Source organism: Peromyscus eremicus, chromosome 1 (assembly GCF_949786415.1).
Source record: "Peromyscus eremicus chromosome 1, PerEre_H2_v1, whole genome shotgun sequence".
NCBI lineage: Eukaryota > Metazoa > Chordata > Mammalia > Rodentia > Cricetidae > Peromyscus > Peromyscus eremicus.
The window spans coordinates 189,571,521-189,588,887 of record NC_081416.1 but is presented as its reverse complement, the minus strand read 5'-3'; the positions used below and the strand labels follow the sequence as shown (position 1 = coordinate 189,588,887).

The 17,367-nt window shown below is 36.4% G+C and overlaps 1 pseudogene; it reads right to left on the bottom strand.

The window, feature by feature from the left end:
• Positions 1-2,019: 2,019 nt before the first annotated feature.
• LOC131894483 (vomeronasal type-2 receptor 116-like) lies at positions 2,020-10,637 on the bottom strand (annotated as a pseudogene).
• Between the last annotated feature and the right edge of the window lie 6,730 nt (positions 10,638-17,367).

Sequence of the window (17,367 nt, the reverse complement as noted above, 5' to 3'; positions counted from 1 at the left end):
AGTTCCTTATATATTCTGGATATTAGTCCTCTGTCAGATGTGGGATTGGTGAATATCTTTTCCCATTCTGTAGGCTGTCTCTTTGTTTTGTTGACCGTATCCTTTGCCCTACAAAAGCTTCTCAGTTTCAAGAGGTCCCATTGATTGATTGTTTCTCTCAGTGTCTGTGCTCCTGGTGTTCTATTTAGAAAGTGGTCTCCTATGCCAATGCGTACAAGACTACTTCCTACTTTCTCTTCTAGCAGGTTCAGAGTAGCTGGATTTATGTTGAGGTCCTTGATCCACTTGGACTTAAGTTTTGTGCACAGTGATAGATATGGATATATTTGCAGCCTTCTACATGTTGATATCCAGTTTTGCCAGCACCATTTGTTGAAGACGCTTTCTTTTTTCCATTGTGCACTTTTGGCTTCTTTGTCAAAAATTATTTGTTCATAGGTGTGCAGATTAATGTCAGGGTCTTCAATTTTATTCCATTGGTCCACATGTCGGTTTTTATGCCAGTACCAAGCTGTTTTTATTACTGTAGCTCTATAGTACAGCTTGAAGTCAGGGATCGTGATGCCTCCAGAGGTTGTTTTATTGTACAGGATTCTTTTGGCTATCCTGGGTTTTTTGTTTTTCCATATGAAGTTGAGTATTATTCTTTCCAGGTCTGTGAAGAATTGTGTTGGTATTTTGATGGGGATTGCATTGAATCTGTAGATTGCTTTTGGTAAGATTGCCATTTTTACTATGTTAGTTCTGCCTATCCATGAGCATGGGAGATCTTTCCATTTTCTGACATCTTCTTCAATTTCTTTTTTCAGGGACTTAAAGTTCTTGTCATATAGGTCCTTCACTTGCTTGGTTAGTGTTACCCCAAGGTATTTTATGTCATTTGTGACTATAGTAAAGGGTGATGTATCTCTGATTTCCTTCTCCACTTTTTTATATTTTGAAAATCCCATATTCTTCAGGATAATTACAGAAACTTGAATGAAATCATGATAATTTAGTGAAGGGCCTTGAGACTTTAAGAAACAGATGGATATTCTTGTACAAATCTGGTATATTAAAAGTTGAATATAAGCCGGGTGGTGGTGGCTCACACCTTTAATCCCAGCACTCAGGAGGCAGAGCCAGGTGGATCTCTGTGAGTTCGAGGCCAGCCTGGGCTACCAAGTGAGTTCCAGGAAAGGCACAAAGCTACACAGAGTAATCCTGTCTCGAAAAACCAAAAAAAAAAAAGTTGAATATAAAATAAAATTTTGATCTATATATTTTACCACAGCTATTGAAAGACAAGATAAAACTTTACTAGGAAACACTTTCAAAATTTAAAACAACATGTGATTAATACAATTGGAAAAAGAACATACTTGATGCTTTCAAGCAATTTAAATCAATAACATAATTCTTAGTAGTCTATATTAGAGAAGAATATGGTGGGGTGGTGGGCCTGGCCATCTTTAATCCCAGAAGAGGTGCTGTGAAGCTGTCCATATCAGAAGAGCAGCGGCAGATGTAGGTAGATCTCTATGAATTCAAAATATAGTGATATTCACAGAAGGTTTCAGACAAGCCCGGATATATATTGAGGTCCTGCTTTTATGAAAATACAACCTGGATTTCAAGTGTGGATAACTCCAATAGCTCCAGTACAAAGAGGCTCTAGTACAATTAGATGACTGTAGACAGAAATTTTCCTGTAAGCACATGACCACGTAAAAGCACAAAGAATCAAATCCATACTCCAATTGCATAACACATATTTGCAGTAGAGATCAACTGGACTTCATCTTTGAAATTAATGTCTTAATATGAAAACTATGTTGAGGTTTTTTTTTTTTTTTTTTTTTTTTTTTTTTTTTTTTTTTTTTTTTTTTCCCGAGACAGGGTTTCTCTGTGTAGCTTTGCGCCTTTTCCTGGAACTCACTTTGTAGCCCAGGCTGGCCTCGAACTCAGATCCACCTGCCTCTGCCTCCCGAGTGCTGGGATTAAAGGCATGCGCCACCACTGCCCGGCTTGAGTTTTGAGCTAGGTTTTGAGAGGGTTATTCCTTCCAGAATGTGGCCTGTTCCTGATATGATGAACTGAGTTCTTATCTGGCCTTATTAAGATAATATAGCACTTAGGGACAAAAATGAAACCAAGGAGGGCTGCACTAGAAGCCAAGATAGAGAAGACTTCCATAGCCACCATGACCTTCCCCTTGGTGCTGTGGTAGACAGGGAGGAATGTGATCCACACACAGAAGAACACCAGCATGCTGAAAGACAGGAACTTGGCTTCATTAAATGTGTCAGGCAGATTCCGTGACATGAAAGCCATACTAAAACTCCCAAGTGCCAAAAAGCAGAGATATCCCAGTATACCATGGAAGGCAAAATCTGAGCCTTTGTTACACACGAGGATGATATGTCCATGTTCAGCATGAGCATCTTGGTCAAGGAAGGGAGGAGAGGTCCCTAGCCAGATTCCACAGAGGACAAGGTGGATCAGAGTACATATGGGGATTATAAGGTTTGGAGCCTTTGATATTATTAACCACCTCACCACTCTCCTTGGAAAAGTAACTTTGAAGGCAATAACCACAGTGATAGCTTTGGCCAACACAGTGGCAAGAGCCACAGTGAAAGCACCTCCAAATACGATCTGCTGCAGGATACAGGTTATGGTGTTGGGATGGCCAATGAAGAGCAAGGCACATAGGAAACAGACAGTGAGTGCGATAAGCAGTGTGTAACTAAGGGTCCTATTTGTAGCTGGAGAACTTTTCTCCAGCTCCCGCCACCAAGTCCCGCCAGTCCCAGAGCCCACTTATAAAATAAACACACAAACTCTTACATTATTTAAACTGCTTGGCCATTAGCTCAGGCCTGTCATTGTCTAGCTCTTACTCTTATATTTAGCCCGTTTCTATTAATCTTTGCTTTGCCACATGGCTCGTGGCTTACCGGGACCTTCCCACGCAGCTTGTCATGGTGGCGGCTGGCAGTGTCTCCCTGACTCAGCCTTCCACTCTTATTATTAGCTTTGACAATTGGAGTGGCTCTGTGCTTCACAAAGAGTCCAAGAACCACAGTTGTGAGTACAGAGAAGCACAGAGCTATGGTTGTGAGAGACATCCCCAAGGGGTCTCTCAAGAGAAAACTCACAGCTTTCTGGAGGCAGTGTTTCTTCTCTGTGTTTGCATAATGACTCTCTGGACACTTCATGCACTGATCCATACCTGATTAGAAATGAAGGTTGATAAGATAAAAAAGGGAGATTATGGAATCTACTTTTAAAAAGGAACTAATTGTTTTAAATAAAATAAGTAATGAAAATTTTTGGTCTGAGTTTATCAGATGTTACTGGACAGGACATTGTTAATATACATAATGGAGTTTTTATTTAAATCTGTTAAATGTTAGTGGACTAGACATTGTTAATGTAATCTTGACTGTGTATATTGTATATACTTACTGGATATAATTTTTCTTGTATTAGTTATAAGCTTTTTTTAAATTTTAGACAAAAAGAGAGGAAATGTGGTATTGTATTCCCCCAAATATTGAGCATGCTAATAAACTAATCTGGGTTCAGAGACAGAGCAGCCACAATATTAAACATAAAGGATAAGCAGTGGTAGCACACACCTTTAATTCTAGCATTCCAGAGGCAGAAATCCATGTGTTCAAGGATACAGACAGGCATGGTGACTCATCATGCCTTTAATCCCAGAAAACAAGTGATGGTAGAAAGCAGAAAGGTATATAAGCCATGAGGACCAGAAACTAGAAACATTTGGCCTGGTTTAGCATTTGGCTGGTTAAGCATTCAGACTTTCTAGCAGCAATTTTGCTGAGAGCCATTGGGATGATGACAGAGAAGCATCCAGTCTAGCAAACAAGACCAGCTAAGGATCCGGCGAGGTGAGGTAGCTGTGGCTTGTTCTGTATCTCTGATCTTCCAGCTTCACCTCAAGGTTTGATATTATTAATGAGACTCTTTAAGATTCATGCTACAGAAGGTGAGATTTAATCCAAGCTGAAGTTATCCCTTTTATTCTAAGCCATTTTACTGTACTTTTTGACAGAATTGCTATCTACATCACTTTCCTTTTTTCTCAGGGACAAAGAAACACAAACTCTGTAGTGAACACTTTCATATTTATACCACCCAACTTCCTTATCTGATATTTCACTTATTATTTATGTGAACTTATAAAGTGTGTTGATCCAACTCAGCCCTCTTTCCTTTTTCTCCATTCCTCAACTTCTCCCAATTTTACTTCCCAATTTAATGTGCTCTCTTATCTCTTCTTTTCACATTTTAATACTCACTGAGTCTATTCAGTGATGCTAGTATTTACATATTATGGGGGCAACACCTGGAATATTGGCAACATTTCAGAGTCCATAACCTTAAAGAAAAAGTGATGTTCCTCTTTTGGTAGTAGTTATCAATTACTAGTAGCTTCTCATACAATCCATCTTCTTTATAGTGACATAAATTAAGTACACCTTACACTTTTCTCTCTTATATACCTTCAGGCCTCTTGTGCTATTGGTGTATCTCTTTTGGAAGTTATTAGAATACTGAATTACAATACATAAACATACTTTATTTCTGAAATCACATCATAAGTCATACCACATTATTAATTTGAATAGTGCAAAAGAAGGAGTATGCTCTTGAAAATATTTTCATAAAATACACTTCTTAAACATAGAGTCTCAATTTTCTTATCATTATAAAATGCTTCCTGTTCTCAAATATTGACTCTTCTCTGTGGAAGCTTTAGTGAATAGGTATTACTACTTTGTAACAGGCTTGACTAGTGCACTAGTGAATAGTCGTCATTCCATTTGGGGAAAGGTCAGAACTATTGAGACAGTTTTAGGGTATGAAATAAAACAGTGTTATGATATTCTGCTCTTAAAAATTTATAAAATTCATCTTGTATTTGAAGTACAAGAACAGTGATTTATGCGTGCCAGATTTCCACTGTCATTTTTTGTATGATTTTAAAAAGAAACTCATCACCAGATTTTCAATATTATTTTGTTGACAAATTTTATTAGCATATTATTGAATTCACTCTAGTAGAATAAAATTTATTTCTATATACCTTGTAAATAATGTTTCCTTCAGCTATTGTGACACATTGTTGTATCTGTTCTTCAGACCTACTTTCAAGGTATAACCTCAGGCTCTGTTGTTTCTTTCTCTTTTATGTGGAAGTAGTCATTTTGTTTTAGTTTTCTAAGTTTTAGTGGATGACTCACATGTATAACTCCATCCTTACTAAAGGCACATGATACATGTAATGAAAACTACTCTGTGTGTGTGTGTGTGTGTGTGTGTGTGTGTGTGTGTGTGAATATGTGCATGCTTATTTACTAAAAGTGTGTTTCTTTTGAATAACAGCTTGAGGGCACAGTCTTTTACATCTCAATGTGAGAAATACATGAAAGAAGTTGCAGAAAGAATGTAAAAGTCAGAGGTCATGAACTACTTCAAGGGAATAGAAACTTCCAGACACAGCTGGGCAGTTGAATATATAAATTCTAAGTTTGATATCATGCATATAACATCTGAAAGCTCAGGGCAGACAAAATATCATTATGTATGGAGAGTTGGCATAAAGTACTACACTTAACTGAGAAGCTATTTGACCTCATAGCGGTAATAAGGGGAATACACTTCAAACTTTAAGAATGTGGCAGTAGGTTTTAGTCCATATTCCATCAGGGACTCCACTCCAAAGAGTCTTTGGGTAACAGAAACTGAATTCAATGAGTTTTTCTTAATTTTTTTTAACAAGAGAGAAAAGAAGTTAGGTAGGAAAGTTGAAGATTTGGGAGGGTATGAATATGATCAAAATACATGGTATGAAATTCTCAAAGAATAGAAAACATGCTGAAATTTCAAAATTGAAATAAACCTGCTCACAAATTTAGTAGTATGGAAATACTAGCTTTTAAAGAATTTTCTTCCCAATGAAACATGCTGTGAATATGTTCATGACCTACTCTTCTAAATGGCGATTCTATATTCCATTGCAGCTCTTAGGTCTTGATACAACTCTCAGTAACAGACCATTGGAACTGCTTTGAGGACATTGTTTTATATACTGTTTCTCAGAATTGGAGCATAAAAATGGACATAAATCTATTCATTAAGGAAAACTTAAATTTTAGTTATGCTTATAGTCAATAATTGTATAGTGGGAATATCAAACACAAATTGTTAATTTTCTGTTCTTGCTGGGAATAATCATTATTAAAATAACCTATCGTACATTTAGGTGAGTGCTAATCATTATTGAATTACAATTAGAAAAACATCCATTTTGTGCACTTTATTACTATGTGTTAAATTATGTGGGGAAATAAAGCATATTGACTAGTACAAAGAAAAGGGGTTTCCTGCAGGAAAGAAGAGCTGAAGTTGATCATAAATGTAAATCAATTATAAATTTCAGTGCCTACTCTGCACTATTTCAAGACATGGTGATGCACACTTCATATCCTAAATAAGAGAAGAAATAAATTTTTCTGAATTCTCTCTAGATATTTTTTAGTTTTTAAGATAATGCAGAATCCTGTAGAAATGTGGAACCATTTCGGTAAGATTTCTGCTTACCTGTCTCATTGGAAATCTCATTGTCTGCACAAGGAGTGCAATCAAAGCAGCAAACAGCCTTGCCCTCTAGGGAAATTTTCCTGAATCCAGGACCACAGCTTTCACTGCACACAGAATGAGGAATCTGAGAAAAATATGAGCAAAGTTAACAAATTCTCATGGTTAATTGAAAGTCTCAATAATATTTTTAATATCACATAATTAATTTGCAAGTTTTATTCTAATAAAAGTAGAAAAGGAATTTGAGCATCTGTGATCTATACAAAATTGGGCTGAGGATTATCCCATTATTAGACAGCTTGGATCATAATGAGGTAGGGACAAGTTTGATGCAGGGGGGTCATAGAAGACATGACCTAGAAGGTCAAATGGTCCTTCCAGATGGATCTTGTCTCTATGCTTGCTTACTAATGCATTGAGAAACTTTTATTTTCACTATAATTATAAATCTTGCTTGTCAACTTGACAGGACTTATAATCACCATGTAAACAAATTGTTGGGCATCCTTGTGAGTGTTTTTAAAGAGAAGTTTAAAGGGTTCACTCTAAGAGTGAGCATCACCATTCTAGAGGCTGTTGTCTCAGAACTGAGAATGAGAAAAAGGTGATTTGTGGTTTTTAGTTTTTTCTATTGACTGACAATATGATGTCATCAGGAACCTCATGCTCTTCGAGCAAAAAATTTCCAAAGATAAGAGCTGAAGGCTCATACTGCCAGCCAAAAGAAACACTTGCTTAAGTTACAATAGGTATGTATGTGTCTTCAGTAGCAGAACAAGAGATAACACACACATGAACGCTATAGTATTTTAATTCAAGGGGTGGATGAAAGAAAGAATAACTGTTTATCTTCTGTAATTTTAAGCATGGAATCAAGATGAACTACGCAAATTTTAGATACAGCGAAGGAATTCTAATAGAGACATTGTGTATTGGTTTGAAAGAAAAGTGGCAATTATAAACACAGATATGTGACTATTTCCTAAATGATGGTGTTATCTTGAGAGTTATTGCATCTTTGAGAGTTGCAGACTTATTGGCAGAATTATTTCAGTGTTTGGGGATTTTAAAAATTTATGAACCTCACATAATTCCAGTATTAACTCTCTGCTTCCAGTGTGTGGACTGAGATATTTTGTTTCAGGTTCCTGCCCTTCTCTCCACTGATGTCACACACTGGCATGCCTCCTGAGTGTAAAGGACACTGGAAACTCCGGAACCATAATTCAGATAAACTCTTTTTCCCAACAGTCACTTCTGGTGACTGTGTGTGATCATAGCAAGAAAATATATCTTATTCAGATTTCTGTTGTGAATGTAGAGATTTTCAACATCAGAGTGTCCCGTGAAACATTGAGGATTGCATATACCACTTCTCAGGTGTACTTAATTTGTGTCAAAGTGACAAATTTTAACCCATGCACCACTGAATATTTGAAGATATTTAAAGCTTAAAAACGTCCTTTTTTAAGTATCAGGAGATGATAAAGCACTGTCTTCTAATAGTTATTTTTTGTCTTTGTCTACTGGGAATTTTATTGTACTGGGATTTATTTTCAAAAGTAGAAGTTGTTATACTGGAGGATATATTGGTATTATTATGATAAGTTTAATGCATTGAGATAATATATAACCCACCTCTGAATATCTTTCTGGCCATTGTATCATCTTCTCAGATAAAGTCAACTGTTGACTCTGGGGAACATTAGGCGAAAAATTTCCTATTTTCACTTTCAGTCCAAGACCCTTTGGAAAATTCCAAAAGTTGAGAATATCATACTTATCATCATCTAACTTCTGTTTCCATTCTAAAGCCATGTTGTCTCCTACATGGACACTCCTCAAGAAAGGATGAAGCTGAAAGTGATGCAAGAATATGTTTTAATGTAGGTCTGAGAGTTTGACCACCGATGGATTATAGAATAACTCTCAATGTTCATTATCTGTGGTGTAGGACATGATAATAATGTAGGTATCATTGAAGGGCAGCAATGGTGACCTAAGTTAATGGGATACAATTCTACATCTGAGGAACAGTCAGCCTCAAGAACATATTCTATACAAACTTAGGAATTGAATTGGTGAATATTGATTGAAGCAAATCTCAATTTCTTTAAAAGAAAGCTATACCCACTTACACACAGGGTTCATCCCAAAGTTCATTGAGTAAAATGTGGGTACTTATGACTAAATAGTAGATAAAAGAAATCATTTATGTACTAATAACTTGGGATAATGAGCTTTCATTGTTTCACTGAGAAAATTCTTAGGTTTCTCGTGTAATCATTACAGTGAAAAAATGTGCAGCTATTTGTGACACAATTGTTATATTCATTAAAATCATTTCCTCTTTGCCACTAGCTCCTTATTCCTCAGCAACATGAACAGAAAGATCTACACTGACTTGGAAGATAGGATAACACATGAAGAATCTCCTGTGGATGGATACACACATACACACATATATGTATGTATATATACATATACTATATGTAAAATACTGAAATATATAATACCTAATTTGGTGACTCTGAAGATGCAAAATTTCACATTGTTGATGCTCTTATACAACGGAAGGAATATTACCTGCCAGGGGTAGAACACCATTTTTTCTCCATTTCCAAATTGTTGCATCTGTGTTTGCTGAAGACTCATCTCGTGGAGACTGTGGGCCACAGCATATACAGCCTTGTATGTATTGTAGCTGTCTTCACTCATTACTATGTCAAACATATGTCTAGGCAGTAATTCCAAGGGAGCATTGGATTGGCACTTCTCCAAAAGATGACAATCAAGCTCTGAAAATGAGCACTTGAAGAACAAAAACCACAATTTAGGAAGGTAATTGTCTTCTGGGTATTTATAAGGATTAACTGTTTGGATAAATTTTTAAATTCAGCCACCTGCTCATGGTGTTGAGAAAAAATGAGACTTCCATGGAATGAATCCAGCAAGAAATAATCAGCGCTATTAGTAACATCCCACTCAGAGGTCATGACCCAGACTTTACTTGTCAAAATCTGTTGCCCTAGATTGCTCATTAAACCTTGTAGTGAATCATTGTCACCATAAATGATGATGATATTGGCCAATGATTCCTGGATTATTCCAAAACTTTTCCAGTATTTATATGAAAATGAATTCCAGGTGTTTTGGATCATTTCAACAAAAGCTATGCAGACTTGATTTTTCTCCATATTTTCTCTGATATCTGCTAGAAATTGAGTCCCTCTGTGATCATCTTGGATAAGCAGACCAACCCAGGACCAGCCAAAATGAAGCATCAAAGAGACAATGGCAAGAGACAGAGTGGTGCCTTGGGGGGCCATCTGGTAGAGAGAAGTAAACTGACCTCGGTCACTGAAGAGAAGCTCAAAAGGGCCGACAGTGAACTGAAGAGAAAAAAATGGAAACAAGAGAAAGAGCAATGGCATTATGCACAATCCTTGTTCTGCAGAAACAGATGGAAATGGTTAGCACAATTATGGATTCACCCTGATTTTAAAGGCAAATTTTTGTGAGAGATGTTTTTAGAAAATTACTGGCCTATTTTCTATTTTTATTAATCTTCCTTGTCTACTCCAACCTCCCCCTTTTTTTCCCCAGTGACAGAAATAGAGGTCCATCTCCAATTGTCTGGACAATTTTCATTGTTATCTAAATAATCCAAATATACCTTTTTCCTATGGACAAACCTCAAATGTTTGCAAAGGAGATCTGCATTTTTATCCCACACAACTCCTCACCTGTGGAAATTTGTAGAGCTGAAGCAGTGTTCCAATTTGGGCTGATTTTGCCCATGATGGTCCTGTTATTGCAGCAATTGACTTTCTCTCCGTTACACAGTTATAATTACAGTGAAGCCTGTGAAGTCTAATCAGGCCTGTGAGCCAAAAAAGAGCATTCATAAGAATGTTTTTCTCACTGTATGGGACATTATAGAAGTCAAATCCCAGAGATATGTTTGGTAAAAGATGAGGGTTCCTGTTGATTTCCTCAATGGCAAATACCAGGGCCAGAAACAACTGTCTAACAGATGACACTAAAATTTATTGATGTTCTGATGACACATACCACAAACTAGTGCTACCTGAGACTGCTGGGTAAAGAAAAATGGTCAGTACAAAACTATATGTAGTCAGGTGATTTCCTATGTCCTGGCCTGACGGCAGTTGGGACAAATTTCTCCCACTTGCATCCCCCAGGTAAACACACAGAGGCTTATAATTAATCTGTGGCTTTACCCACGTCCCATTAAATGTTGCTCCTTGAGTGGCTCACTGGTGTCTCTCCCTGCCTTCTTCCTGTCTCTCTCTTTGAATTTCCTGCTGACTCTAAGCTGCTTTGCCATAAGACAAATGGCTTTATTTATCAACCAATCAGAGCAACAAATATTTGCATTGCACAGAAAGACATTCCTCCATCACCTATGTGTTGATGGAAGGTAGCAGAGGAAAAGTTCATTTTCTCAGAAAGGACTTGCTGGATTCTGGTAACAAACCTTCACCAGGTTATTCCCCTGGATACCACAAAACTTTCTGAGTTGTTCAGACCAAGGTATGTTATAGCTATACTTGGCACACTAGCATAGCATATCTCAGCGATATACCAGGATTGTGTTAAAGTAAATCGAAAACATAGAGTCCTTACCCAGGAAGGGATCCAAATGAAAGACCAACACCCTGTCAAACTTAGGAAAAATTTATTTCAACCAAGATCTGGCTTGCTGGGGAAGAGAAAAATACTTGCAACTTTCTTAAAGATACCGTTTTTGAGTGGTTAGAAGTGTTCCCCAAATAGACTAAAAGTGTTCAAATAGTAGCTAAAAAGCTCAGGAATAAATGGGTGCTCCAATTTGGCTTCCTTCTAGCAATAGGGTCCAACAATATCCTGATTTTCATAACCCAAACCCTCTTAATTTATAGCTATGGCTTTAGACATAGAGCAGAAACTTCACTGTGTATCTGGACCTCAGAGTTCGGAGCTGGCAGAAAGAATGAACAGGGCATCAAGTGAAACTCCAACAAAATTCTCATTAGAGTCCAGAAAAAGATGGATAGGCTTCCTCATTTACTGTGCCTCAGTTTACTGTTCCCCACATAGGAGGGATTAAATATCTATGAGATTATATTTGGAAGAATTCCACACCTGCTTCCCAGGCTCAGAGACAAGCAGTTGACAAAATTCTTTAATCATTCCTTTATCAAGTCATTAAAGGCCATCCAGTTCTCACACACAGGCTATTCCCTGAATTATCTGAGATACTCAGCCATCTTCTGTGTCCACCACCAATTTCACCTTGCTTAAGTAGAGTGATATCCTCTGTGTCAAGTGAGTAGCCAAAGGGACACTGGAGCTAATCTCTTAAGGACCCTACAAGGTCATTCTCTCCACTCCTCTGGTGGTGATTGTAGGTGCTGTTACATCACAGACCCACCACACCCAGATAAAGAAAGTGGAAGCCACAGATGCTATTCTCAAATGGAATGTCTCTGAACTATGGGTCCATTAATAATAAGGTTTCATTGATCCCCAGGTTCTTGCACTCCCTGCTCTTATACCTCTTACTGAATCTTGTGTTTTTCACTATGGCTATGAACACAGGGTCACAGTCCAAGGCTCACTGCTCTCAGAGCTGGAATGAAGATTGAGGATGACAGATATATGCAAGTTATTAGCTTATATGACTACAGACCAGCAGCCTTTATCTCATCTTGACCTTTACTTGCTGATGCCTACTTTAAGTGTTTGGCTGTATTGGAGAAATGAAGAACTTGAGAGTTTATCTTTTTAGAGAGTAATACAGAGTTTATGATTCCACGCATTCTCCATAGCTTTGTCCCCTAGTTGCCAGCATCAAGGCAGTTTCCATTGTAAAACTGAAGAGTCCTAAAAAGATTGATTTAAAAAGATTGTGGTCTTTGGGAAATAGGAATAACCTAAGAAATCAGACTCTATTCTGCAGGTGGGACCTTAGTATAGAGTTATATCATTCCCATTCAAAATCAGCCAGAATTACTGGTTATGCTTACACCATGCCCTAATACTACATAGGAATATGAATTAAACAGACTGTCAGCCCATTGACTGACATACTTACAGTGACTGGGGGTAGCCTTAATTAACATTAGGAGACGTACAAAGGACAAAGAAATCTAAAATCCCAAATTTTTAACCTACACACTTCTCCTTATTTTGATAGCTGATATTCAGCCTAATGGGATGATGTATTATATATATATAACTTGGCCTCTGGGACTACTTGGTGGACATATAGTAATGGTTTGACTCAAAGGCTCTTCTAATTGTTTCCAAACTTGGAAGATATGTTGATCAGAACTTAGAGGCATTAAAAGTTCCTGTTTCTGAATTAAAACTGATCAGAAAAAATTAGAGAAATTCTTGGCATGGTTTGAAAATGTTTGCTCTCCTGGCAAACTACTCTGCTATCATCACTGGGTGGACATCTAACTCTCATTCTGATTGGATCATAAACTAAAATAGCCATGATTGGGCTCATTCCCTGAGAACAGTGGTGAATGTAGCAGTGCCCCAGGCCTTAGTAGGCCTCCAGAGCTTAGCACAACTGACTGGATGGTGGAAGTGCCATTCAGCCTGTAAAGCTCAGCAAATGGACTTGCTTTTTGCTTCTGTAGTTCCAATTCTTGCTAACTGTTCTTGTTAACTGATGAATTTTAATATAGAACATTTTTTGTACTTAAAAGCTCGTCCTGAGAAAGTCTCCATGCAACCCTGGGATTCTGATCACCCGGTATAGTTGCAGGCTGGTTAAGAAAGGTTTTCTATTGGCTTAAATCATGTTCCAAAATTCTTCTCTGGTGAGTACCTTAAACACTAAATTGTACACATTAAACCAGGAATATTAATTAGTTGACATCATCCGGTTATGAGCCCTACAAGATGCAAAAGTAACTTACCTAATAAGATAAGCCCTATGATGCAATAGCAAAAGAAATGTTACATGAATATTCAAATGATTTTCTGTTTGGACCGAGGGCATGTTCCATGAGAAGAAATTCATTCATAGCATGGTTATTTGGAACACAAAAGAGACCATGAGCCCAAAGAGAGAATATAATAATATTATTCTGCTAAATGGACATAGAATTAGCATGAATACTAATAATTTATTTGTCAAACCATAGATGAGAACATTGATCCATTTTTTTGTCACAATTTACACCTTTCCTGGTAGGTGTAAATTAACAGAGACCTTTAACTGATCATTTTGGAGAGAATGAGGCAATGGATAATGCTGAGCTTCAGATGAGGAACACACATTATTCTCAGGCACAGAAATCTCAATGATCTTCCAGAGGTTGTAGATAATTAAAAGAACATTATTTTCCAGAAAGAACAGAGTAATTGTAGATACAAATGCATAGTATCAGTGGCACCTGAGCTGCAAAAGTTCATGCTAGAAAAAAAACCCTCAAGCATAGGGAAGAGAGTTTTGTGTGAAATCACACCACCATCCGTGAGGATTTTGTACTTGATAGCTTTTTTTGATTGTTGGTTATAATCAAAGCTTTGAACTCCAGTAGGTTAACCACAGTCCAGAGAAGTCTCCAGTTTTATGAGTAATACAACAATATAGACAGGACTCTTTGGGTAAAAAGAAGAAATGTCAAATTGGGTGAACAGAAGGTTATTATAAAGGAGCACATATGGAAGGAGTTAGGGGAGGAGTGAATGTAATCAAAACACACTGTACTTAAGTTCTCAATTCATGAAAGCATTTAAAAACCATCAAGAAAGCAGCCAGACACACCAAAATGATAAATAAAGAAAGGCATGTACTAGAAGGGAAATGAACACAAAAGTACTTAATAGTGAAAACCAAGAAAAATAGTGGAAACCAAGAAAAATAGTGGAAACCCAGTTTTCTTTTCTAACAGAAAGATTTGAATGTGTGTGTACATACAATGCATGCATTTTAAGAATTTCTTACATGTATATAGTCTTCTGAGCACATTATAATCAAAATCCCTGTTATATTTTCCATGAAAATACAGCAGAGGTGCTCAAAGCCTATAACTACTAAGCAATGATAAGGGGATGAAAACTTTAATCACAAAATGTGATCAGTATTTGTTAGATCTCTGCTTTTTTTCTATATATAGAACATCAAAAATTTTGTCAACTTCATATATGATACTAAAATGTGGGATTTTTTTAACTTGAATGCTTTATTATTAGATTTTTAAAATGAAAAAGCACCAAGATAGGTCTGGAGTATATCATATTAGTTTCTTGGAAGAGGACAATGGGAGAGAGAAGAGAGACAGCCATGCTTAAGTACTTGAGTTCAGCAAACTTGGAGGTCAGACAGAGATGGAGAAGCCACATTGCAGGGAAAATGGCTTCAGAGAAAGAGAAAGGAAGCCCAAGATATCACAGAAGCATACTGAGGATCTGTCCAGAACACAAAAGAATGAAATAGAAAGAAAAAAATGAAATTAGGATTTTCTGAATGAACACTCAGCTGTGTTCATTCAAGGAAAGATATGACATACTCAAGTACATAAATGTTGTGATCTGGATATTCACTATTGTTATACACAAGAAAGTTTAATCCTATCTCCTATATAGTAGTTAAAATGATTTTGGATTTTAATATGTTTCATGCACATTAATTTTTAAAAATTTTGACTAATGTGAAAAACTTAAAAATTGGCAAAAATGGTGACAAAAAATACAAGATTCTGTCTCTTAAAAAATGTATTTTAGTAGCCTATGATGTGCAATATTGTCCCTGGATGACAGCTGTAGATGATGGACAGACATATTGAAAGGTTTAGAAATCTGAGAATGTATTGTATGAACTATTGTCCATGCATTTCATAATTTCCACTGGAAATTAGAGATGTCATTATTTATTTGTTCAATTACATTAGATATAAGAGTGACATTGGATAATTTAATATTTATTAATCTTATTAGACAGTCTAAAATGGTCTGAATTATTACTGAATGTGAATACAGTGATAGATAGTGACATATATTTCTGCACGTGACACACTGAGGTAAATATTACAAGAATTCCCATAGTGCTAACAATGACAATCATCAGTACTCACTTCTGCAAGAATCCAAAAAACATTCTTACACCAGGTAGACTTGTGTGTCTCTGATTAGCTGTATGTGTGTTTCTTGCTGTGTTGTAAAATACCATGGCATATTACACATTCTTTGTGAAACACCCTAAGAAAATGGGAGCTAGCAAATAAGAACTCCATGCTAATGAAAAGTACCAAGTGAGGATAAACAAAGCACAGTGGCTACAACAGAATGGACACCAAAGAAGGGCTTTCAAATAAATTAATGCAGTCCACATAAACCTTCATACAAGGATGTAGAGAGCATTCAAAATTCACTGTGCCCATATGAAGAGAAAAGGCCACAGAGCTTCAATTCATGGAAATAGAGATCAATTATGAGACCATAGGCAGCAATGGAGGGAAGAGCTCAGAATCATGATATAGATAGGCATCAAGATATTTTCACTGCTAATACACTAAAGGAAGACAGATTGTGAGGAAACATGAAAGCTGACTTTACTATCTGAGTTATGCTCCAGACAATGGATAGTTATTTATCTTTATTGCTTTTTTTTCAATTCCCCAAAAATACAATGTACATATATTTATGTGTATATGTTGTTACTCTTAACTATTTGTCTTGAACAAGATAATAAAAGCATTTATTGCTATTATTAAAAAGGAGTGTTGATAAATCTTGGTCATTCCAAGTTAGGTTATTTCTTTGAAAATTTTTGCATTTTATAATTAAAGTCTTATCCTGAAAGTTTCATGAACATGACTGTCTAAACATGATATGAAGTAAAAAGACAATAATAGATATTCCAAAGTAGTTGGGAGAAAGATCAAAGGGTCTTATTTCTATACAAAGAACTAGAGGCAACTAAGGAATATCAAAAGTCAGAGATAGTCTTCTACAGGAAAAAGCAAAGCCATCGAATATCCAATAACAAATGGTCATCCTCAAAACTATGCATAGGAGTATATTTATGTAGACTGACCTGTTTGTAGTTAGGAATATATATGTATATACATGTATACATATATGTACCTATATATCTATATATGTACTCACATATGGTTTTGTATTAATAATTTTTAAGCAGTCCATAAGTTTGGAAGGGAGGAAGAAGAGTTATGTGACAAAGTTTGGAGGTAAGAAAGGAAAAGAGAAATACTCCAATTATATTACAATTTCAAAAATAAATGAAGAAATAAAAATTTTTAAAACAAGCATCCCACTGAAAAATATTTTAGAATAAGCTGCAAGGAAACGTTTTTTGATTTTGGTGTGTGAAACTGCTCACAAAAGGGCATATATTTATAGTAGAGGAGAAAAACTGCTAACATCCAAATTGTAAAGGATAATATTCATATGACACATGGATTTTTGTCACATTATTAACATAAAACATGTTTCGAGATTGGGGTAATCTACTTTGACATATCTAGTCAACCACAATTTAAAGCCAATGGGATAGACATGTTCTTCATCTCATACATTTCTACAGACAATACCAATTTTAATTTGGAAGGATAACAGGCACCACGTATAACAGGATTTGTCATATGGAAAAAAATATAGTTCACGTAGGGCAAAAACTTAGCACTGAGTATCTGATGAGTTTGATGTCGACACACACATGGTGGGAGGTTAAGTTGTCCTTCCACAGATGATCTCTCACCTGCA